A 23976-nucleotide genomic window follows, 5' to 3' on the forward strand; every position below is an offset into this window, starting at 1 on the left:
TGAACTCAGCTTTCCAGGCTCGTTCACTATGCCATCTCAACCATCCCCAGAGGATGATTTTGAGAGAATAACTATATGAGAAATACTCTGGATATTTATTTGAAATTCCTGTAATTGGTGAGAACAAAAATAAAGACTCTGAATTTGTTTGCTCTTTTGGGTTTGTTACATTGTTAGAAAAGGTAATAGAGGTTGTCAGGTAGCTGGTGCATTTGTATGTCACACATAAGGCTAGTAGAGTGAATTAAGAAATGTGGTCAAGGCCGGGCAGTGGTGGCGCAGGCCTGTAATCCCAGCACTCTGGGAGGCAGAGGCAGGCGGGTTTCTGAGTTCGAGGCCAGCCTGGTCTATAGAGTGAGTTCCAGGACAGCCAGGGCTACACAGAGAAACCCTGTCTCGAAAAACAAAACAAAACAAAACAAAAAAAAAAAAAAGAAAAAAAAAAAGAAATGTGGTCAAGTCCAGGAAACCCAAGCTTAACTGGCTCAACGTCTCTTTATCATAATGGTAGGTATGGGGAGGTCAGTGTACTGTATTTTGCCTACATGGACAGAATTCCTTGTTCACAAGACTTAGAAACTGAGGGAAGACTCAGTTGATGTTGATATCCTTGTTTCTAAGCAGGAATATGACACACACCCCTACTCCCAAGACAGGGTTTCTTTGTGTAGCCCTGGCTGTCCTGGAACTCACTACTTGGACGTGGTTGCCTCTGCCTTCCAAGTGCTGGGATTAAAGGTGTGTGCCACTATTCCCTGGAGGTGCACTTTTTATTTTAAAGGGTGATTTAGTGTTTGTTTGACTTTATTAGAACTCTCTGTAACTAGTTGAAGAAAAATGTCTAGTGTACTGAAAGTTTTACAACTTTCTCAAAACTAAGTAACTTAACTAACTAAATTTATGTTTTGAGTCTGGTTCTCTCTACATAGCCATGGCTGGCCTTGAACTCATGAGGTCTGTCTGCTTCTGCCTCTGGAGGGCTGAGACTGCAGGCGTGGACAGCACACATAGCTCTATGTGTTGGGTTTTGACAGACACTGCTCATGTCTTTTCACCCCAGGTAGGGAGCCAGGACAGACCAGTGGACAGCCACCACCTGGAGCCATGAGCTTTCCCACCTAGCCTCTTTTTTCTTTTGTATTTCTGAGACAGGGTTTCTCTGTGTAGCCCTGGTTGTCCTGGAAATCACTCTGTAAACCAGGCTGGCTTCAAACTTAGAAATCTACCTGCCTCTGCCTCCCAAGCGCTGGGATTAAAGGCATAAGCCACCACCGCCCAGCCCACCCAGCCTCTTTGTGCCCAAAAATAATGACTCTGAGACTTAATATTTCATGATTAAATGCCTAGAATTTCATAAATAAAGGCCAGAAGCTTTGGCTTGTTCCCCAGCTAGCTTGTAACTAAATTATCCATTTATTCTATTCTGAGTCCCACCACATGGTTGGTCACCTCTTCTCAGTTTCATGTGACAGGCTCCTTCATTTGGGGTGAGTCTCCAGAGCCTCACTCTTGTCTCAGAATTCCTCTATCTCCGAGGGATGTCCCACCTTCTATTCCTGCCTCACCTCATTGGCCATAGGCTTTTTATTGACAGGTGGTGCTTAATAGAGTCTTTACAACCACCAAAGTCAGATGGTGATCCAGTGCATTTTATTGGGATTATTAGAGGGATGTTGGTGAGAAGTGACTTACAGGAGCAGAAGCAATCAAAGGCAAAGCAGACCCTGCACAGGCGACAGCTCACAGAAGCTGGGACCCTGGAGGAGGCTCAACAGGTTGGCAGGTGACTCATTCTAAAGCTCTTCTAGCAGGTGGGCTGGTTTCTGCTTCTTCCAGGCAGCTGTTCTGGTCTGCCTTAGCATTCATTTCAGCTTGTCTTGTTTGAGGATGACTCTGAATCTGGTCAGTTTTAGGGACTTCCTGAAGCTGTTTTGAATTGTCTAAAGGAGTTTCCCTGCAAGATGGAAATAATCCCATTTTCTAGTTTGTCCATCCCAGTATTTTAATTGAAATTTCTAAAAAGGTCTCAGTTGAACGGTATTCACAGGCATGACATGATTTTGTTTTTATTTCTTAAAATTATAGCTGACCTTATCAGTGTCTTACAGTTGGCTAGATCTATTTCAGGGCTGGCATTAGGTGCTCAAGCATTTATTAGCTAAGTCGTGTTGTGGGGAGTTGTTGAGCTTCGCATGCTTCAGAAAGCCGACCTTAGTGAGGAATAAATAGGCCGTGAATGTCAAGTCTTGTCTGAGGGCCAGCACGTGGTGATGCTGATAGATGAATGTGGAGGCAGCAGTAGAGCTGTCCCAGGCAAGTTTTGCTTTTCTGAACTTTAGCTTCACAGTGACGCGAAGGAAAGGAACTTTCACTTTTGTGTTGTTTCTTGTTTTTCCCTTTCTCCACATTTTCTATGAATTTTTAGATTTTTTTTCCCCAGTGCTGTTGTATTGTTACGTTCCATTTCTCAGGCTTTTTTTTTTTTGTTGTTGTTGTTGTTGGTTTTTTTTCGAGACCGGGTTTCTCTGTGTAGCCTTGGCTGTCCTGGAGCTCACTCTATAGACCAGGCTGGCCTTGAACTCAGAAATCTGCCTGCCTCTGCCTCCCAAATGCTGGGATCACAGGCCTGCACCACCACCACCCGGCTCTCAGGTAGTTGTTAACTTATATAAGCGACAGGCATAGTTTCAACCTAGGGATGTGCTCTACACTGAACTGTATGTACCTGTTGGCTCTGAAAGACATAGTTTCAATTCTTTTTTAAAGATTTATTTATGTACTCTATCTACATATACACCTGTTCTATCTGCATGTGCACCTGCAGGCCAGAAGAGGGCATCAGAACTCATTACAGATTGTTGTGAACCTCCGTGTCATTGCTGGGAATTGAACTCAGAACCTCTGGAAGAGCAACTGGTCTTCTTAAGTGCTGAACCATCTTTGCAGTCCCAGTTTTAAAGTTCTTTTTTGTGTATATTTACAGGCTGATTCAAAACTTATATTCTCAGTTTGTAATATTGCAAATAAGACATAAAACAACCAACCCCCTCCATTCCATGTACTGATAATGCTTCTGACATGGGACATGTTGCTGCTTGTTTATATAGAAAGTATTAGTTCCCATTATTAACCACACTAATTCTTTGTAAAATTTTAAGTTACATTGTGTGGTGTGTGTGTATATATGCGCGTGTGCGCGCGCCTGTGCTTTGTCACATGTATTGGAGGACTTTTTGGTGGGAGTTTAGCCTGGGCTAAGAGCAAGACCCTGTCTCAAGAAAACAAAAGATTGTCGGGTGGTGGTGGCGCACGCCTGTAATCCCAGCACTCTGGGAGGCAGAGGCCGACAGATTTCTGAGTTCAATGCTAGCCTGGTCTACAGAGTGAGTTCCAGGACAGCCAGGGCTACACAAAGAAACCCTGTCTAGAAAAAACGAAATCCCCCCAAAAAACAAAAACAAAAAACCCCAAAAAGATTGAAAGAAGGTAGGTAATACATATATACCAAACATAAATCCAGTGTTGAGTGTGTATATGTGGGTTATTTGAGTATCAAGGGGTTTTTGTATATTTTTTTTCTTGTCTTTTTCTAGACAGGGTTTCTCTGTATAGCCCTGGCTGTTCTGGAACTCACTCTGTAGATCAGTCTGGTCTCAAACTCACAAAGATCTATCTACCTCTCAAGTTCTGGGATCAAAGGAGATCACTGCCCAGTAACTATGAAGTTTTTTTTTGTTTGTTTTTTCAAAGTCTTGAGCACCTTGAAGAGACATAGTAATGTGTACAGGTAGAAACCAATGGCTGTATTAATAGCGTGTGTGCTCTAGGGGGAGCTCTGTGCAGCATCCTCTGTGGAGCCATCAGAAATGTAGCATAATGACCCTTAAATACATTTACAACCTGCCAATTTCTGCTTAAGTTTATGAATCCTCAGAGACTGACAAACCTGAGACACAAAATTGTCAGTTTTAGATTTCAAATATCAATATTTAAAAAAAATGTAACATAGATCGTAGGTAGTTCAGAGGTGTACAGAATTATCCATCTCTTCTCTCCCCTCCCCTCCTCTCCCCTCCCCTCCTTTTCTCTTCTTTTCTCTTGTTTTTTTCGAGACAGGATTTTTCTGTGTAGCTATGCCTGTCCTGGAACTCACTCTGTAGACCAGGCTGGCCTTGAACTCAGAAATCTGCCTGCCTCTGCCTCCCAAGTGCTAGGATTAAAGGTTTCTGCTGCCACCACAGCCCGGCTCGTCTATTCTTTCTTGCTTGTGAACTTTTGTTGTTGCCTAGTGTAGACTAGGTACTGTGTAAGGTTTTGTGGAGGATGAAGTAGTGTCTTCACTTTGGCCAAAACAGAAAAAAAATTAGAACCAGTTATTTAGCTCAGCTTCTTTTTCAGGTGTGCTGCTAACCTGATGCTATGATCGCATCAATATGGTGATTATCATGATTTTTTTACTTTTTTTTTAAAAGTATATATATTTAAACTTTTATGTGTGTGGATGGGTGTTTTGCTTGTGTATATGTCATCACCTATGTGCCTGGTGCTTCTGGAGACCAAACGAATGCATTGGGTTCCCTGGAACTGGAGTTACAAATGGTTGTGAGCTGCCATGTTGGTGCTGAGACCTGAATCGGTCCTGTGGAAGAGCTGTTTGTGCTCTTCGTCCTCTCTCTGGGCCCTAAATATCTTATAAGACTGGAAATAAAGCTGCCTTGACATGATGAAGGACTCTATAAGAATCACGTTCTCATGTATGGAAATAATACGTATCTGTTTGTTCAAGTACATTGGAACAGTTAAGGATGTAAATAATACTGAAACTTAAACTCAGAGACTTAAATTCTATGGAGCTGTTGTAATTGTGCTTAGCAACTTGTGCTGGAACTGTAAGAAGTCAGTTTGGTACCTGGTACCTAGTATGCCATAGAACCAAGAGCTAGAAAGGCCGGCCTGACTCCAGCAGCTGACCGTGCACATAAAGCATGGGTGTGTGTATGGATGTGAGTATTGTCCTGCCCAAGAAGGGAACGAAGCCTCAATCCATAGACTGGCCTTCAAAACATATTGACTAAAGAGCTGGATATAAAGGGAGAGTACTACATAGTTCTGTGTATATGAAATAGCTAGAATAGGCGTTCTTAGTCAGGAAATAGATTAATAGATTTCTCAAGTGTTAGGGAAAGACCCCAGGAAATAAAGTTTTTGTCTGGCATGGCAAATCTTGGAAACAGACTGTGTTTCCAAGTCTGCCTGCTTCTACCTCCTCAGAACTGGGATCAAAGGTGTGTACCACCAGGTTTTCAGGCAAATGCTTTTACTGTTGTACCAGTTCATTGTCTTAGATGTTTTAAACACACATACACACACACACACGCGCGCACACACTTTCTTAAAAATAAAGTCTGTCTCCTTTAAGGACTTGAGACAAGTTCATAATTTTTCTTCTGACTGAGGCTAAAATTTTCCATTCTTTTGTTTATATTGTTTTGGTTATTTTTTTCACTGCTTGAGAAAATACCCAACTAAAGCAACTTAAGGAAGAATTCATTTTGGTCACATTTCATGTACAGTCATAGTGGAGATTTACAAATGCACAAGCTTGGCTAGCTTGTTTTTATATCCAGTTCAAGGCATGTTTGTCCAGAGGCTAGCCCAATCACAGATAGTTCCTCACAGGTCACCACAGAAGCCTAACTCCTAGGTGATTCTACATTCTGTCAGGTTGACATAACCATCACACATGTCATAAAACTCTATGATTAATTACTTAAATGCTTTGTTCTAATGTATTCTCTTCCCCATTGCCATTTCTGTGATTGACTGTAACAAACTGCTACTTTCCTGGGTAACTGTTTTATTGTGCACAGTTTCTGAGTGAACCTAAATGTGTATGTGTGTGTGAATGATTCGTCTTGATGGTAGTATTACAGTTATATTAATACATATGCTTTTATTGAGCAGTAATATATTTGAAAATACTCATTTATTTTATGTAAGATATCCCCCCCTCAACCCCCGGGACAGGGTTTCTCTGTGTGGCCCTGGCTGTCCTGGAACTCACTCTGTAGACCAGGCTGGACTCAGAAATCCGCCTGCCTCTGCCTCCCAAATGCTGGGATTAAAGGCATGTGCCCAGTGATGGTGCATTCCTATAGCCCAGCACTCTGGAAGGGAGGGTGGGGTGGAGGATCATGACTTGAAGGCCATCCTGGGATATATGAGATTCTGTCCCAAACAAAAGAATCAAAACAAAGCAAAAATCACAAATAACAGTATTATGCTTATGAATATATATGTTTATTTAAGTATATCCATGTAGGTCTTTTGATGATAATGGACTGAACCTCTGAACCTGTAAGCTAGCTCCAATTAAATACTGGGTTTTTTTTGTTTGTTTGTTTGTTTTTTTTTTTGTTTTTTTTGACTTGGTTTTTTTCGAGGCAGGGTTTCTCTGTATAAGCCCTGGCTGTCCTGGAACTCACTCTGTAGTCCAGGCTGGCCTCGAACTCAGAAATGCGCCTGCCTCTGTCTCCCAAAGTGCTGGTATTACAGGTGTGCGCCACCACCGCCCGGCTAAATATTGTTCTTAAGAGTTGCCTTGGTCATGTTGTCTGTTCAAAGCCATAAAACCCTAAGACAAGTGGTTTTTCTAGTTTCAGGAAATGGTAGCTCCAGTTGCTCAAGTCAGGGCAGATTTTATCTTTGAATTGTCCTCCTCCTGTATTCTAGATCTGTTTGATCAGAAAGTCATTTTGCAGTAGCGTCTTACTTACATCTGTGTTGGTCTCTGTTGTCCCCTCACAAGCCTAAATCAAACTGCTCTTCACTTAGATTTAGTAGTCACCTGCTTAGTCTCTCTATTGTCTGATCGTCCCTCCCTATAAATGTACCTTTTGTATTCATTATTCTCATAAAGCAAATTAAAATCATGGTCTCCCCATGTTTAAATCTTGAGTGGTTTCCAGTTACACTCTAGATAGATATCAGAGTCCTTTCTACTATCATCTTCAAGATTTGATCTCTGATATTTTCAGTTTCCTCTTACATTTCCCTTTAAGCTAGTACTTTTAGCCTTGTTTGTAACCTAGATTTTTCAATACAGATGTCACTAGCCAGATAAAGCCTGTAAACTCTTGAGTGCTTGATCCTTGGTTGGTTTGAATTGACATGTTATGTAAGTGTTACATACATGTTGACTTTCAGATTTAGTATTAAAAAATGTTATCATATTCATTTATTTATTGAAATAACTATTTGGCTATATTAAGCTATATGTAACCTGCTTTTACTTTATAAAAATGTAGCTACTAGAAAGATTTAAGTAGTTATAGTAATTATTATTGTATTTATAATACTGTTGTAACAATATATAATTTTTAGTAGTTATAGGCTCTTGGCATTTGTGCCTCATCTTACATTTAGTTTGTTTTGTTTTTTGTCACAGGGTTTCTCTGTGTAGCCCTGGCTGTCCTAGAACTCATGCTGTAGATCAGGCTGATCTCTAACTCAGAGATGTACCTGCCTCTGCTGCCCGAGTGCTGGGATTAAAGGTGTGTGCCACCAGTGCCTGGCTCCATCCCTTATTGCTTTGAGATAGTGTCTTTCTATGTAATTCTGAGACCTGAGACCTGAGACCCTCCTTGCCTCTGTCTCCCATGGGCTTGGGGTCACAGGTGTGCACCAACATTCCTGACTCTGGAACTGCTGTTCAGCCCAGCACAATTTTTGTTTCCTCAATGCCTTTGTGTATGCTGTTTTTCTTTTTTTTTTTCTTTTTTCTTTTTTCTTTTTTGCTTTTTTGCTTGTGTTATGTGTATGCACATAGGCTTGTGTGTGTCATGGAAGGTATAAAAAGTTTAGAGGACAACACACAGCAGTCTGTTTTCTCCTAGTATGAGTCCCAGAGATTGAACTAGGTTGTCAGGCTTGGCAAGTGCCCTTACCATATTACCATTCCTCATTTTAAAGTGATATTTCACAGTAGATCCTATATAACATTTCTTCAGCTATTTCAGGAGGCTTATATGTAACTGTAAAGGATTGCGCCTTTTCAGATAAATGTTATTTATATGGAGAAAGGTGAAAAAAATCGGTCATATGCCTTTCTAGAAATTAAGAATCAGTTCAGTGAGGCATAACCTGTGACTTGAGCTGCATGCACTTTAGTGTGTCTTGCAAACCCTGTGCTTGTTTATGTAGTATTTTACATTGTCTTGGTCATAGTATCCTTTATAAAGTAGAAAAGTAGCTAAGATAGACAGGCGTTGGTACCAGGGACCCGGGGTATTTCTGAGGTAGGCCTGACCATGCTGCTTATAAGAGGAAAGTAGAGATATTGGTGATGCCAGAGCTTTGGAATGTCTGCCAGGGACTGCTGCATAAAGGAAGTGGAACCAACAGAAAAGTGTGTAGCAGTCAGCACGGGAGGAGTTACAGGAGGTGGAGCTTAGCCTGCCACGCTTCAGTTGTGCTTTGGTCCAGTATTTGCTCATTATGTCCCGTCTCATCCCCTTTGGAATAATACTGTATATTCTGTGCCACTGTATGTCGGAAGTGTGTAATTTGCTTTTTGAGTTTACAAGGGGGTTACAGCTAAGAGATTGCTTTGAGTTTCAGACAGTACTTTGGTTTTTGGACTTTGAAACAATGTTGAGACTGTGAAAGAACTACGGGACTTTTGACATTGGATTAAATGCATTTTGCACTATGTATGTCTGTAAGCCCATGGGAGCGGGGTGGAATATGATGGTTTGAGTGAGAATAGCCTTTATAGGATCAAATATTTGATGGTTCCTAGCTGGTAGAACTGTTTTGGGGATGTTCCTTAGGATTTCTATTGCTGTGAAGAGACACTATGTTTAAGGCAACTCTTATAATGGAAAATATTTAGTTGGGAATTTATTTACAGTTCCAAAGGCTTAGTCCATTATCATTAAGACAGGGAACATGGCAGCTTGTAGGCAGGCATGGTGCTGGAGAAGTAGAGGAGAGCTTTATATCTTGGCCCTGAGCAGGTAGAGAGAGACTGGGACTGGAATAGGCTTTTCAAAACTGACAGCCCACTCCCACTGACACACCTTGTCCAACATGGGCACCCCTACTTTAAGAAGGATACATACTTCCAAACTATCCCAGGAGTTAACCAACTGGGAACGAAGCACTCAGATGTCTGTCTCTCTCCTCTCTTCTCTCTCCCTCTCTTTTCTTCCTTCCCTTCCTCTTCTATCCTCCCTCTCTCCCTCTTCCTTTCTTCCCCTCTCTTCTTCTCTTTCCCTCCCCCCACTTCTCCCTTTCCTGCTTTGGATCTGATGCAAGCTTTCAGCTGCTGCTCCAGTGCCATGCCTGCCTATCTGTTAACTGTACCACCATGGTGGTGATGGACGCACCCTCTGAAATTGTAAATAAGCCCCCAATTACATGTTTTCTTTTATAAGTTGCCTTGGCCATAGTGTCTCTTCATAGCAATACAACAGCGACTACGACAACTGAATAATGAAAATGTGCTATATAAGCAATGGGGTTTTATTTATCAATAAAGAAGAATGCAGTCATGTTGTCTCCAGAAAAGTGGTTATAACCTGGAGGTCATTATGTTAAGTAACAGAGGACATCATTAAACAGATGTAGGCATATATCTTAGTAGTCTACCATCTGGGAACCAAGCACTCAAATACACGAGTCTCTCTTCCCTCTTCCCCTCTCCCAGCCTCTCCCTCCAAACAAACATAGGCATGGTGGCACAGGCCTGTAATAGCAGCATTTGGGAGACAGAGACAGGTACATCTCGTATATCTCTATGATTTGAAGCCAGCCTGGTCTATATAGTTCCAAGACAGCCAGAGCTACATGGATTGACTGTCTTAAAACAAACAAAAGAATCCAAGGCCCATACCTAAACATAGTGAAAGCAATATACTGTAAACCAGTAGCCAACGTCAAACTAAATGGAGACAAACTTGAGGCAATCCCACTAAAATTGGGGACCAGAGAAGGCTGCTCACTCTCTCCCTATCTATTCAATATAGTACTTGAAGTCCTAGCCAGAGCAATCAGGCAGCAAAAAGAGGTCAAAGGTATAAAAATTGAAAAGGAAGAAGTCAAACTATCACTATTTGAAGATGATATGATAGTATACATAAGCGACCCCAAGACTTCCACCAGAGAACTCATAAAGCTGATAAACAACTTCAGCAAAGTGGCTGGATATAAAATTAACTCAAGCAAATCAGTAGCCTTCCTCTACTCAAAGGATAAACAAGATGAGAAAGAAATTAGGGAAATGACACCCTTCACAATAGTCCCAAATAAAATTTCATACCTGACCCTGACTAAGCAAGTGAAGGGTCTATTTGACAAGAACTTTAAGCCTCTAAAGAAAGAAATTGGAGAAAGTCTCAGATGGAAAGATCTCCCATGTTAATGGATTGGCAGGATCAATATAGTAAAAATGGCCATCTTGCCGAAAGCAATCTACAGATTTAATGCAATCCCCATCAAAATTCCAAATCAATTCTTCATAGATCTAGAAAGAGCAATTCTCAAATTCATCTGGAATAACAAAAAACCCAGGATAGCAAAAACTATTCTCCACAACAAAAGATATTCTGGGGGAATCACCATCCCTGACCTCAAGCTCTACTACAGAGTGATAGTGATAAAAACTGTTTGGTATTAGTATGCATACAGGCAGGAAGATCAATGGAATAGAACTGAAGACCCAGAAAACACTCCACACGTATGGTCACTTGATATTTGACAAAGGAGCTAAAAACATCCAGTGGAAAAAAGACAGCATTTTTAACAAATGGTGCTGAATCAACTGGAGATCTGCATGCAGAAAAATGCAAATTGACCCATTCTTATCTCCGTATACAAAGCTCAAGTCCAAGTGGATCAAAGATCTACGCATAAAATCAGACACACTGAAGCTTATAGAGGAGAAAGTGGGGACAAACCTCGAACACATGGGCATAGGGGAAAAGTTTCTGAATAGAACACCAATGTCTTATGCTCTAAGAACAGGACAAATGGGACCTCATAAAACTGCAAAGCTTCTGTAAGGCAAAGGACATAGTCCATAGGACAAAATGGCAGCCAACAAATTGGGAAAAGATCTTTACTAACCCTACATCTGATAGAGGGCTAATATCCAACGTATACAAAGAACTCAAGAACTTAGTCTCCAGAGAATCAAATAACCCTATTAAAAATGGGGTACAGAGCTAAACAGGGAATTCTCAACTGAGGAAACTCAAATGGCTCTAAAGCACCTAAAGAAATGTTCAGCATCCTTAGTTATCAGGGAAATACAAATCAAAACAATACTGAGATTCCACCTTACACTAGTCAGAATGGCTAAGATGAAAAACTCAGGGGACAGCAGATGTTGGAGAGGATGTGGGGAAAGAGGAACACTCCTCCATTGTTGGTGGAATTGCAAGCTGGTAAAACCACTCTGGAAATCAGTTTGATGATTCCTCAGAAAATTAGACATAGTACTACCTGTGGACCCAGCTATACCACTCCTGAGCATATACCCAGAAAGTGCTCCTACATGTAATAAGGACACATGCTCCACTATGTTCATAGCTGCCTTATTTATAATAGCCAGAAGCTGGAAAGAACCCAGATGTCCCTCAATGGAGGAATGGATACAGAAACTGTGGTATATATACACAATGGAGTACTATTCAGCTCTTAAAAACAATGAATTCATGAAATTCTTAGGCGAATGGATGGAACTAGAAAGTGTCATCCTGAGCCAGGTAACCCAGTCACACAAGAACGCACATGGTATGCACTCCATGCTAGTCCAAAATCTCAAAATCAATTTACAATTCACCCAGCACAGGAAGCTCAAGAAGGAGGACTTAAGTGAAGGTGCTATGGTTCCACTGAGAAAGGGAACATAATACTCATAAGAGCAATAAGGGAGGCAATGTGTGGCCTGAAGTAAAGGCCACACAGAGACTGCCCTACCTGGGGATTCATCCTATAAACAGTCACCAAACCCCGTCACTATGACAAGAAGCGTGTACCAAAAGGAGCATGCCATGGCTCCAGAGGGGCCCTGCCAGAACCCTACAAATACAGAGGCAGAAACTAGCAACCAACTATTGGACTGGGCTTGGGGTCCCCAACAGAGGATCTGGAAGGGTGGTCCGGAGGAGCTGAAGGGGTTTACAGCCCCATGGGAAGAACAATGACTTCGGACACCCAGACACCCCAAGACTCCCAGGGACTGAACCATCAACCAAGGGGTACACACAGCCAAAAGTGTGACAGAGGAATGTCTTGTTGGGCATCAGTGGGAGGAGTGGTCTTTGGTCAGATAAAGGCTCAATAAAGGCCCCAACAAAGGGAAACGGACGGGGGTGTGGGTGGGTGGGAGTGTTTCCGGTAGAAGGCCATATACATGGAGGCAGCGCGTGGGAGGAGGGGTAGGGAATCTTTGGGGAGGGGGGCTTTGGGGAGGGGGGAATTGGGAAAGGTTTTTCCATTGGCAATGTAAATGAAGAAGATACTCAATAAAAAAAATTAAAAAAAAACAAACAAAAAACCCAAAACAAAACAAAAAATCAAGACAACTCCCCTATAGCCCCCAAAGTTGGAATCTGAGTAGGAAGACAAACTAAACTGGAAGGGAGAAATGTGGAGAAAGGATGTACTTGAAGGCTGGAGAGATTGCTCAGCAGTTCAGGCTCCTGTTATTCCTGTGGATGACCTGGGTTTAGTTCTCAGCACCAGCATGGTGGGTCACAGTTATGTTATGATCTGACACCTGCTTTTTCTGACCTCTGGGCACAAGGCACACATGTGATATACATACATGCAGGTAAAACACTTACATATAAAATAAATTGTTAAAAAAACTATACACCGGGCGGTGGTGGCCTGTAATCCCAGCACTCTAGGAGGCAGAGGCAGGTGGATTTCTGAGTTCGAGGCCAGCCTGGTCTGCAGAGTGAGTTCCAGGACAGCCAGGGCTACACAGAGAAACCCTGTCTCAAAAAAACCAAATCCAAAAAAACCCCCAAAAAATTATAAAAGAGGGGGTAGATATGATCATTGTACATATGTATATTTGTTATAATAAACCCCTCTGTACAGTTAATCTTTACTAATTAAAAACAGTAGTAGTGTATAGCTGCCTTTCAGAGTGACTACATGCTACGAAATAGGAAAGGGAGGAAAGAAAAATTACAAAGCAAGTTAAAAATTGTAACAGGACAATCATAACACAAAGAGTAATTTTATGATACATGGCATCGCATCTGGTCTAGTTATGCACACCTATAATTCCAACACTTAGAAAGCAGAGGCAGGAGGATTACGTTTCAGGCTATAATGGGGTACATAGTGAGACTGACCATGCTAGTTAGGGTTTCTTTTGTTAGGAAAAAGCACCATGACTAAAACAAAAACAAAAAATAAGTTGGAGAGGAAAAGGTTTATTTTGTTTACACTTCCATATCACACTGTTCATTATCAAAGGAGGTCAGGATGTAAACTCACACAGAGCAGGACCTGGAGGCAGGAGCTGATGCAGAGTGTATAGAGAGGGTGTTGTTTTACTGGCTCAGCCTGCTTTCTTGTGGACCCAGGATCCTCAGCCCAAGGACAGCACCACCCACAATGGATTGGGCCCTCCCTCATCAATTATTAGTTAAGAAAATGCCTTATAGCCAGATCTTACGGAAGCATTTTCTCATTCAAGGTTTCCTCCTTTCAGGTAACTCTAGTTTGTGTATTAAGCCAGCACACTGACAAAAACAAATCCCAAACAAGCTTAACGGCAAAGTGCCTGCAACTGTGCAAGGATCAGAGTTCAGATCCCAGAGTCATCCTAGAATGTGTGTGGTTGCATCCACCTGTGACTCCAGCATGGGGTGGGATGGGGTGGGGAGGAAGGAAAGGTGCTTCCATGGAGCATGCTGACTTGCCAGTGTGTACACTAGGTGAGCTCTGGGTTTAGGAATAGACCCTGCCTCAAACAAGATGGACAGTGATAGGAAATCTCTGGCTCCAGTGTACATGCACACGTGTGCACATACACCTGTCCTTAATTCAGACAATATGTACCCCCCACATACACACAGTTCTAGAGTCTAAAATACAGGAGAGCAGTATCTGAAGAAAAATCTTGAGAGCAACGAGAGCAGTGTTTAGTGGTGTTTGCCTTTTAGGGGGATTGTTTTACTCATGTTTATTATCATCATCATCATTATTATTATTTATTTTATTATTATTATTATTTTTGTTAGTTCTTTTTAGTGTTTGAAAGTAAAATGTAATTACTTCCTTTGGTTTTCTCTCTTTGATCCTTCCTATATATTCCCCTGCTCTCAAATTTATGGCCTCTATTTCTTTAATTGTTGTTCTCTCTCTCCTCTCTCTCTCTCTCTCTCTCTCTCTCTCTCTCTCTCTCTCTCTCTCTCTCTCTCTCTCTCTCTCCCCCCTTCTCTCTTTCTGTGTGTGTGTGTGTGTATTTCTAGATACATAAATCTGCTCAGTCTGTACAGTTTCCTGTAACATATGATTTCAGGGCTGACCTCTGTAGTACCCAGTCTCAATTGATAGACCCTAACTCCTGTACCTAAGGAGTTAGGTACAGAATCATCGTGAAAGAAATTGAGAATCTTAGTGGAAGAAAGCAGAAGAGTGTAAGAACCAGAGGATTAGGGAATTTGCTGTCACATTTAGTTCCTAGAAATGTCAGAGTAGACATCATGAAACGCATGAGGTCTCACCAGCATGACTGCCTAAAGAAGACCTGAACAAGGATGACATCAAAAGATATATTAATATGAAAGATGGAAATTTTATGGGGCCTTAGCCCAAACATAGAACTACAGGCAACTCATAAGTCACAGGAAGTCCCTGAAACTGACCAGATTCAAATGGTCTATCTGTTTCTCCTCCTTTCCCCCAAGGTTACATAAACAGTAAGAACTCCCGAGGAGAACAGTCTAGCCTGCTGCCTGGAAGAGACTCAGACCTGCCTGAAGGAGAGATTTTCTGACCTGTTGAGCTCTCTGCTTAGTGTACTGAACTCCAGGGTTCCTGCTCTTGGTGATGTAGCTGTCTTTGAGTTGTCCCTGTCCCTGCCCTTACATATCTCGTGAATAACTCTAATAAACTCATTGGTTTACCAGATTGAACTTTGGTGGTATCATTCCTTTAGTTCTGTGATTGGTTCCCTCTTGAGTAAATGTTTTTATTGAATCTCAAAAGAAAATAGTGTACACCTTCCTAATCATTTACCTAAAGCAGTGGTTTTTCAACCTTCCTGATGCTGTGACCCTTTAACTCCTCATATTGTGGGGACCCCTAGCCATAAAATTATTTTTATTGCTACTTTATAACTGTCATTTTGCTGCTGTTATGAATTGTAAATATCTGTGTTTTCCAATGTTATTAGGGGACCCCTGTAAAAAGGGTCAGTCAACCTTCAAGGGGGTCATGACCTACAAGTTGAGAACTGCTGACCTAAAAGTATGACTCAGTGACTTTGTTCATAGTATGTTTGTTCATACATGCAACTATTGTCATAGTCAATTTTAAAACAATTCCTGTCACCTCAGAGTTGACACTGTTACACTGTTTGCTGCTCTGCTCTTCTGCTGTTGTCAGTTCTCCCTCACCAGTCTCTTCTGTCTACACACATCTCTACAGTGGGCATTTCATTCAAATGGAGTCATATTGTGTGGTCTGGATTCCACTTCTTCAATTTTGTACTGTTTCAGGGTTAATCCATGCTCTAGAATCTATTTGCATTTCATTCTTTTAATGGATGTGAACTAATTTTCCACATTTAATTTAATTAGGAATTGTTTGCCACTGACCTAAGAGCTCTTACTCCTTTCTTTACTGAATATTTTAGCCTGTTTCAATAATTGGTCTTACTGAAAATAGAAATAATTATGACAGAATCGTATTTTTTACATATATATATATATACACATATATATATGACAAGATTTGTGATTTCAAGAAAGTAGCCTACTTAAGCAAAAGGCTTCTTGGCATAGTTTTAGCATGATAATCAAAATATCATTTTAGTAACAGTGATATAATCATGTAATTGACCTTTGTATTGAAAATTTATTTGCATTCTGACTCTTGAGTTAGAAATTAGTAAGTTTTTCATATGTTTTAAAATTTGTAAAAAAAGATTTGTGTGTAGGTGTTTTGCCTGCATTTATGTCTGCACCTCATGTGTCCTGGTGCCCAAGGAGGCCAGAAGAAGGTGTCAGTTCCTTGGAACTAGAGTTCAGACAGTTGTGAGCTTCCATGTGTTTGCTAGGGGTTGAACCTGAATCCTATGGAAGACCAGCCAGTGCTTTAACCGCTGAACGATCTCTCCAGCCCACGTTTTTCTTGTCTTAGTTTGAGTTTTATTGCTTTGAAGAGACACCATGAGCAAGGCAGCTCTTAAAAAGGAAAACATTTAATTGGGGCTGGCTTATAATTTCAGAGTTTCAGTCCATTATTATCGTGACAGGAAGCATGATAGCATGCAGGCAGACATGGTATTGGAGAAGGAGCTTAGAGTTCTACATCTTGATCTGAATAGCCAGGAGGCTAGATTCCATAGAGGGTAGAGCTTAAGCATAGGGGACCTCAAAGCCGGCTTCCAGTGACACACCTCCTTCAACAAGGCTACACCTAATAGTACCACTCCCATGACCAATAATTTGAATATAGGAGTCTATGGGGACCATTCCTATTCAAAGCATCACACTATCTTTTTTGTTTTGTTTTGTTTTTTTGGGTTTGGTTTTTTCAAGACAGGGTTTCTCTGTATAGCCCTGGCTGTCCTGGAACTCACTCTGTAGACCAGGCTGGCCTCAAACTCAGAAATCCACCTGCCTCTGCCTCCCAGAGTGCTGGGATTACAGGAGTGTGCCACCACTGCCCGGCACATCACACGTTCTTAATTAAGAGCTATTTTCAGGCCTCCAGACTTTAATATAGTTTTTTGGGTCTGAGATTCTAATTCCTGATTTTTTTAGTATGTGGTTCTTGTACCTATCATACCTTTAGGCAAGTAAAAAAGATTTTTCCCCCTTTATATATTTGAATCTGCTGTCTCCTTAAAAACGAGTTTCATATTAGTCTTTACTAATAGTTGAAAAATTTAATTTTCTGGTTTTGCTTTAAGCATTGTTAATATTTTAATTTAATAACAGCACAATGCTGTTCCAGTTACTAGAGTTGTATAACATCACCATGATACTTAGTGATTTCATATAATCATTGAGGTGTGTGAACATCTCCTGTGAGTCAGGGATTTAGATAGACCACTGAGGAGACTGGCTGGCCTCGCAGTCTGTGCTTTCTACCCTGGATGATTTGAAGTGTTTTCACGTGCATGGTTGAGAGTTAATGCTGGTGTCTCAGCTGGCCCGTCAGCCAGAGTATCTCCTTTGGCTTTTCCTTGGTCTCTGTGTGGACTAATTTAAGTCATTAAATCTCTGTACCCTCTCATTCCCAAAGCTGGGGATGGGACGAGGCCTCACATATGCTGGACACACACTGTTTTCCCGAGCTTCATCCCAGCCCCATTTGGACGTCTGCCCTCCACAGCTGTGAGACAGAAGAGTCCATGTGTTTTAAGCTCCTGGTTTGTGGCACTTTGTGTTATGGCAGTCCTAGAAAATGAATGCCGGCCACCTGTGGAAGACACAAATAGGCTGCAAATGCAGAGTTAGAATTGGTAGCTTCCCCTCCACTGTGTGTGGTAATGATACATGCTTATATTTTGCATTTATGATTTTTTTTATTTTTGTCTTTGCTTTCAAAGGCATTTTGCTATGTATGTAGCTCAGGCTTTGAACTTGGAATCTTTATATTTTAGCCTCCCGAGTGCTGGGGTTACAGGTTCCACCATACCTGCCTTACATCCTTCTTCATACAGCAGGAGAGGTTGGCCGTGTATCAGCCATGACCCAAGTTTATATGTTAACGTTTTTTTTTTTGGTGAATGAATATAGCACTTTAAAAATTGTTACGTGTGATAGCTTTACAGGATGTTCAAAGTTCATTCATTACAATGTGCTATTTAATAATCATAATCTTAAATTTTCAAGAAGATACTGATTGCCTCCTATTCAGGTAATTTGCTTTTATATTAAGAGGATTTATGGAAAGTACAAATAGTTTCTCTGTAGCTCATGATGCATTTCCCCCCCTTTAAGTGTTGGGAGTTGAACTCAGAACCTCTAGGTACACACTAGGCAAGCACTAAATCACTGAACTGTATCCACCTAGCCTTAATCAATATACTTTCTAATTACATTTTAAGTGTGTGTGTATATATGACTCGTGTGAGTGCTGGTGTGAGAATGAATGTTACATGTGTAGAAGTCTGAATATAGTGTGCAGGAATTATTTCTCTGCATCCACCATGTTGAAGCAGGGTCTTTCTTGTTTCTGCTATTCTGTGTACTCTAGGGTGGCCGGACTGGAGCTGCAGGTGTTCTCCTGGTTGTGTATCTTGCTTTAGGAATTGTACTGGCTGGTTTTGTGTGTTAACTTGACACAGGCTGGAGTTATCACAGAGAAAGGAGTTTCAGTTGGGGAAGTGTCTCCATGAGATCCAGCTGTGGGGCATTTTCTCAATTAGTGATCAAGTGGGAGGGCCCCTTGTGGGTGGTACCATCTCTGGGCTGTATTCTTGGGTTCTATAAGAGAGCAGGCTGAGCAAGCCAAAGTAAGCAAGCCAGTAAGAAGCATCCCTCCATGGCCTCTGCATCAGCTCCTGCTTCCTGACCTGCTTGAGTTCCAGTCCTGACTTCCTTTTGTGATGAACAGCGATGCAGAACTGTAAGCTGAATAAACCCTTTCCTCCCCAACTTGCTTCTTGGTCATGATGTTTGTGCAGGAATAGAAACCCTGACTAAGACAAATGTTGGGATTACAGATTCAAGCCACCGCATCTGGCTTTTTGGTGATCAAGCTCAGGTAATCAGGATTATACGCTGAGTGCTTTGGCTTGTTGAGCCATCTCACCTAAGTAGATCTTGTTTAGATGACAATATAGATGTTTTCTGAGTATTTTTATTTCTTAAGGAATAATAGCTAATGTACAGTGCAAGGACACTATGCGACATACAGCAAGTAGCAAAGAAAAAGCACTCATTTGTATTTTTACTATACTTAAATTCAAAATATTGAATATAGCCAGAAGTATCTTAGAGATGGAGAGAAAAGTGATATGGGTACAAATAGCTCTCAGGACAAGTGCTGTTTAGAACTAACAGCTTCCCAGAATAAGCTCTTCAGGAAAAGATGTAAAAGGACTCCTGAGTAGACAGGTCGTGAAAGTGCAACATGCTTTATCTTCTGTTTGTATGGAGAGATGGCTCAGCCCCTTAGAGCACTGGCTATGCTTACTGATGACCCAGGTTTGGTCCCAGCACCCACATGCAGCTAATAACAGTCTGTAACTCCAGTTCCAGGAAATAGATGCTCTCTTCTGGCCTCTGGGAACCAGGCATGCACATGGTATACAGACAGACATGCAGGCAAAGCACCTATATATGCAAAATAATATACTTAAAACTTTATTGCCTTGATATGACTTTACATTTCAGTAAAATAGTTATTGGAAGAACTCTTCTTTTCAGAAGGGAACACATCCTTTTATATACAAACTTGTATTTCTAAGAATGGAAAGTGCCCTCCAGTACCAAAATAGAACCAGAAACTATCAGATGTTTTCATACCTGCCCTCCTCAGTATATATGTTTGTAAATTTTTTCCTTTTTTTTTTTTTTTTTTTTTTGGCATGAGATCTTATATAGCCCTAGGCTGGCCTCGAATTTGGAATCTTCCTACCTCAACTTCCAGAGTGCTGGGATTACATCGTATATACCACCATGCCTGGGCCTCACTTACTTTTTTATTTGCTTTTTGGGCTTTGCTGATAAAAGAAATTTGAAGTAGCTATATGAATTTCAGATAAAACAGACTTGAGCGGAAGTTTCCAGGGATAAAGATAGACTTTATATAACAAGGTACAGTCATTCATTTCTTCATAATGGCATCATCAGAACCAGAGAATCTGCATTCCATGTGCCTGCTGCTGAGTACACTGGCAGTGGGTAATTGATGGGTGAAGACAATAGCAGAAAATACATTCCTCTAAGCTTAGGAGGACACACCACATTCCGGGATACGAGATGCTCTTTTACTTGTGCCCACAGACCAGAGTAGAGTTAAGTTAGAAACCAGTAGGTCTATCACTGGATAACTTGTGTTGTAAAGTTAGAAAAATAAAAATTTAAATAAAAATTTTAAATAATAAAAGTTAGAAGTATAAAAAATTCTGGATGCTAAACATCCTAAAATAATAGGGGGATACGGAAATTTCAAGAGAAAATGAGAATGTTTTGGGGAAAAAAAGCAGTGAAAGTAGGTTAAGAGGCTAATGTGAAATGCTGAAGATGTGTGAAGTCAGAGATGGAGTGTGAAGTCAGTGGTCAGAGCTTCTAGTGCAGGTAATTAAAGGCAGTATAGTATAAGCCTAAAGCCTAAAACTTTCGGAAGATAAGATACATTATATAATTGAATGTAAAGATATGAAAAAGTCAAAACTAAAAGCAATTTTAGAATTTCATGTATTTTTTGAGATAGTGTCGTGTAGCTGAGGGTGGAATCTTGGGGATGAACTCAGGTCACTAGGTTGCATGGTAAACACTTGAACCTGGTAGCAGACTTGGAGCAGCTGTCATTAGACCCTGCCTGTGGGAGCCAGGGTTTGCACAGTGGGTGTTGTCATGCCCACTGTGCCTCTTTGGATGCAGGGCATGCAGCTTGCCCAACTGGTCCCTCAAAGGCAGCCTCACTGACAGTTATTAACTCCATGGTGGCTTCCCTGGCTGGGTTCATTCTGACCCATCTCAGCAGCCACCTGGCGGGTCACACTCAAAGTGACACATTGAGAAACTGCTGGGAGTTCTCTAATATGTAGACATAGTTGTTTGTTTTTTGTTTTTGATTTATTTATTTACGAATATGAACACATTGTTGCTCTCTTAACACACACCGGAAAAGGGCATTGGATCCCATTACAGCTGGTAATGAGCCACTGTGTGGTTGCTGGGAATTGAACTCAGGACCTCTGAAAGAGCAGCCAGTGCTCTTCACCTCTGAGCCGTCTCTCCAGCTCTAGAACTAGTTCTTCTAAGTAAATACTCGGCCCTTGATTCTTTCCTTGGGTTCCATATTTCACCTTACTTGTTTTTCTAAGGGGCTTTCTCCTCAGTATCCAGGGCCATCTGGCTTCTCCTGTAATACTATTTCAAAAGGAAAGACATTCTAGCAGGGAGGGATTCAGAAAAGTAGGAGGTAGCCTGGGGTAAAATCCTTGCCCAGTCAGTACTTGCAGCTGAGTCTTTGTTGTCTTGGATGCTCCACTGCTTTGTGGAATGGCTTAATATGTCTTAGAATATTTTTTCCATACGAATTCTTTTCCCACATAGAATTTTCACACCAGGGTGAAGTATAGGATGTGGGGAGAGCCCACCACTTTACAGCTTTGGACAATCCATGATGAGAGTACTAGAGCAGATTTTTACGCATGCATTGGTGTTTTAATGGCTGTGTGTGAATTACTATACATAAACTTAAGGGTGGCTGGCATGTTAATTCAGAATCTAGTTTACAGTGCTTAAGCTTTTCTCCCTATCACATAAGATTTGAGATCTTAAGGTCATACAGTTGTAATCTTTATATATGTATCTTTATAAAGGTATATATTGGCTTGTAATCTTTATATATATCTCACAAGTTTTGTTTTTGTTTTTTTTAATTATTGTAAATGTGTGTGTTTGTTTACACTCATGGCCATGGCACACACGTGGAGGACAGAGGACAGCTTTGTGGAGCTGTTCTCTCCTCCCATCTTTGTGAGTTCTAGACCAAGCTCAGGTTCGAGGTATCTGTGAGCATGTTTACGGCTGAGCCGTCTTGCTAGTCCACAGGTCTTTTTAAAGCAACATTGCTTATTCAAGTATGGTAGTGCACGCCTTTAACCCCAGCACTCAGGCTGCAGTGGCAGGTGGATGTCTGTGAGTTTGAGTACATCCTGATCTATGTAGTGAGTTCCAGGATCGCCAAAGCAATGGAGAGAAGAGACCCTGTTTCAAAAACAAAACAGCAAAATTTACTTATTTTATGTGTGTATGTGTTTGTGTATATATATATGTGCACCACATGGATGCAGGTGCCTGTGGAGGCCACAGAGGTTATTGGGTACTCTAGATGAGTGGTTCTTAACCTTCCTAATGTTGTGACCCTTTAATATAGTTCTTTAGGTTGTAGTGACCCCCAGTTATAAAATTATTTTGTTGCTACTTCATTGCTGAAGTAGCACGCGTGCGCACGCGCACACACACACAAACACACACAACTTCATTTTGCAACTGTTATGAATCGTAATGCAAATATCTGTGTTTCTGAAGGTGAGACCTGTGAAAGGGTCATTCGACTCCCAGGTTGAGAACCATGGCTCTAGATTGTTAAATGACCCTGTGTGGTTTTGGGAATCAAGCTCTGATTCTCAGCAAGATCAAGTGTGTTTACCTGTGGAGCCATCTAGCCTGCCACTCTTTTAATGGTAATTTTTTAAAAGTACAATCCTATGAAAATCTATTAGGGCTGGTGAGATGGCTTAGCAGGTAAAGGTTCTTGTTACCAAGCCTGGAATCCACTTGGTAGAAGGATAGAACTAACCAGCTCCTTTGAGTAGCAAGCATGTATACATGCACAAAAATGTTTAGCAAAGCTCCTGCTATACCTTATTTCATAAGTGCTTATCTTTGAGATTGTATTTCTTTTTTTAAAAATATTTATCTTATGTATATGAGTACTCTGTAGCTGTCTTCAGACACACTGAAATGAAGAGGGAATCAGATCCCATTACAGATGATTGTGAGCCACCATGTAGTTGCTGGGAATTGAACTCAGGACCTTGGTAAGAGCAGTCAGTGCTCTTAATTAACCACTGAACTATCTCTCCAGCCCTGCATTTCTTTTTTCTTTTGGCTAAAATTTGTTGTATACTTAGGCAGTTAGAATACTTAATGGCAACAGTATAGACATTATACATAATTTGTTGTCTCTTAGAGAACAGATTTAAAGTTTTACCTAATTAGGGTCCCTGACTAACCTCCCCAAAACTTAACCTTAACCAAGTCTTAACATTTGGGTCTTATAGTTGCTACTTGTGGTTATTGGTAGGGAACCTCTATTTCTGAACAGCGTCAACTATTTATGAAGTTCTGCATTGAGCCCCTCCCACTCTCTTAGCCATTTAAATTAATTTTGTACCTTCGAAGTTGGTACCTTTATGTGAAAGTACTCTTTAGTGTATTTGAAGATAGATTGATGAAAGGTCTTGTTGGACAGGACAGGCAGTGGTAGCACAAGCCTTTAATCCCAGCACTTGGGAGGCAGATATCTGGAGGCCCTGTACATAGTGAGTTCCAGGACAGTAAAGGCTACACAGAGAAACCCTGTCTTGAAAAACCACATGCATATGAGCACGTGCACGCTCACGCACAGAGTCTTGTTAGTCTTGCTTATTCAGGACGTCCATCCTGATATTCCTTGCTTGGCTTTTACATTTTATATATATATATATATATGTATGTAAAATATATATATATATATATATTTTACCAAAATCTCAATAAAGAATATCCTTTACAAAGAAGGAAAAATGCACTTACATATTGATAGAATATATCGCACGTACACAAATAGTGTGTGCATGTATACTTTTATTTATTTTTTTATTTTTAGTAGAAGAAAGTTCATTTTGGGTTATAGTTCTCAATGGGGAGTTCACAAATGGCAAGGTATCATGAGCAGAAGGGCAGAGCTGGAAGCTGAGAGATCCCATTTTTATTCTCGATCAGGAAGCCAAGCACTATATAGATTTTTAAGGTATATGCTAGTGAAATA

General features: G+C 40.9%; 1 protein-coding gene across 13 annotated transcripts in view; it reads left to right on the top strand.

Annotated features, from left to right (window-relative positions):
* The window catches only part of Evi5 (ecotropic viral integration site 5), a 161635-nt gene that overhangs the window by 12800 nt on the left and 124859 nt on the right, over nt 1–23976 (top strand). For 2 of the 13 annotated variants that reach the window (XM_052199125.1, XM_052199127.1), the window contains exon 2: nt 14937–15075. The exons of 9 other annotated variants lie outside the window; for them this stretch is intronic. The gene's annotated coding sequence lies outside the window, so the exon portion shown is untranslated. Of the gene's footprint in view, nt 1–14936; nt 15081–20003; nt 20025–23976 lie in introns of those variants that run through there. 2 more of the 13 variants (XM_052199126.1, XM_052199129.1) reach the window with 2 other exon arrangements.

Source organism: Apodemus sylvaticus, chromosome 11 (genome assembly GCF_947179515.1).
Source record: "Apodemus sylvaticus chromosome 11, mApoSyl1.1, whole genome shotgun sequence".
NCBI lineage: Eukaryota > Metazoa > Chordata > Mammalia > Rodentia > Muridae > Apodemus > Apodemus sylvaticus.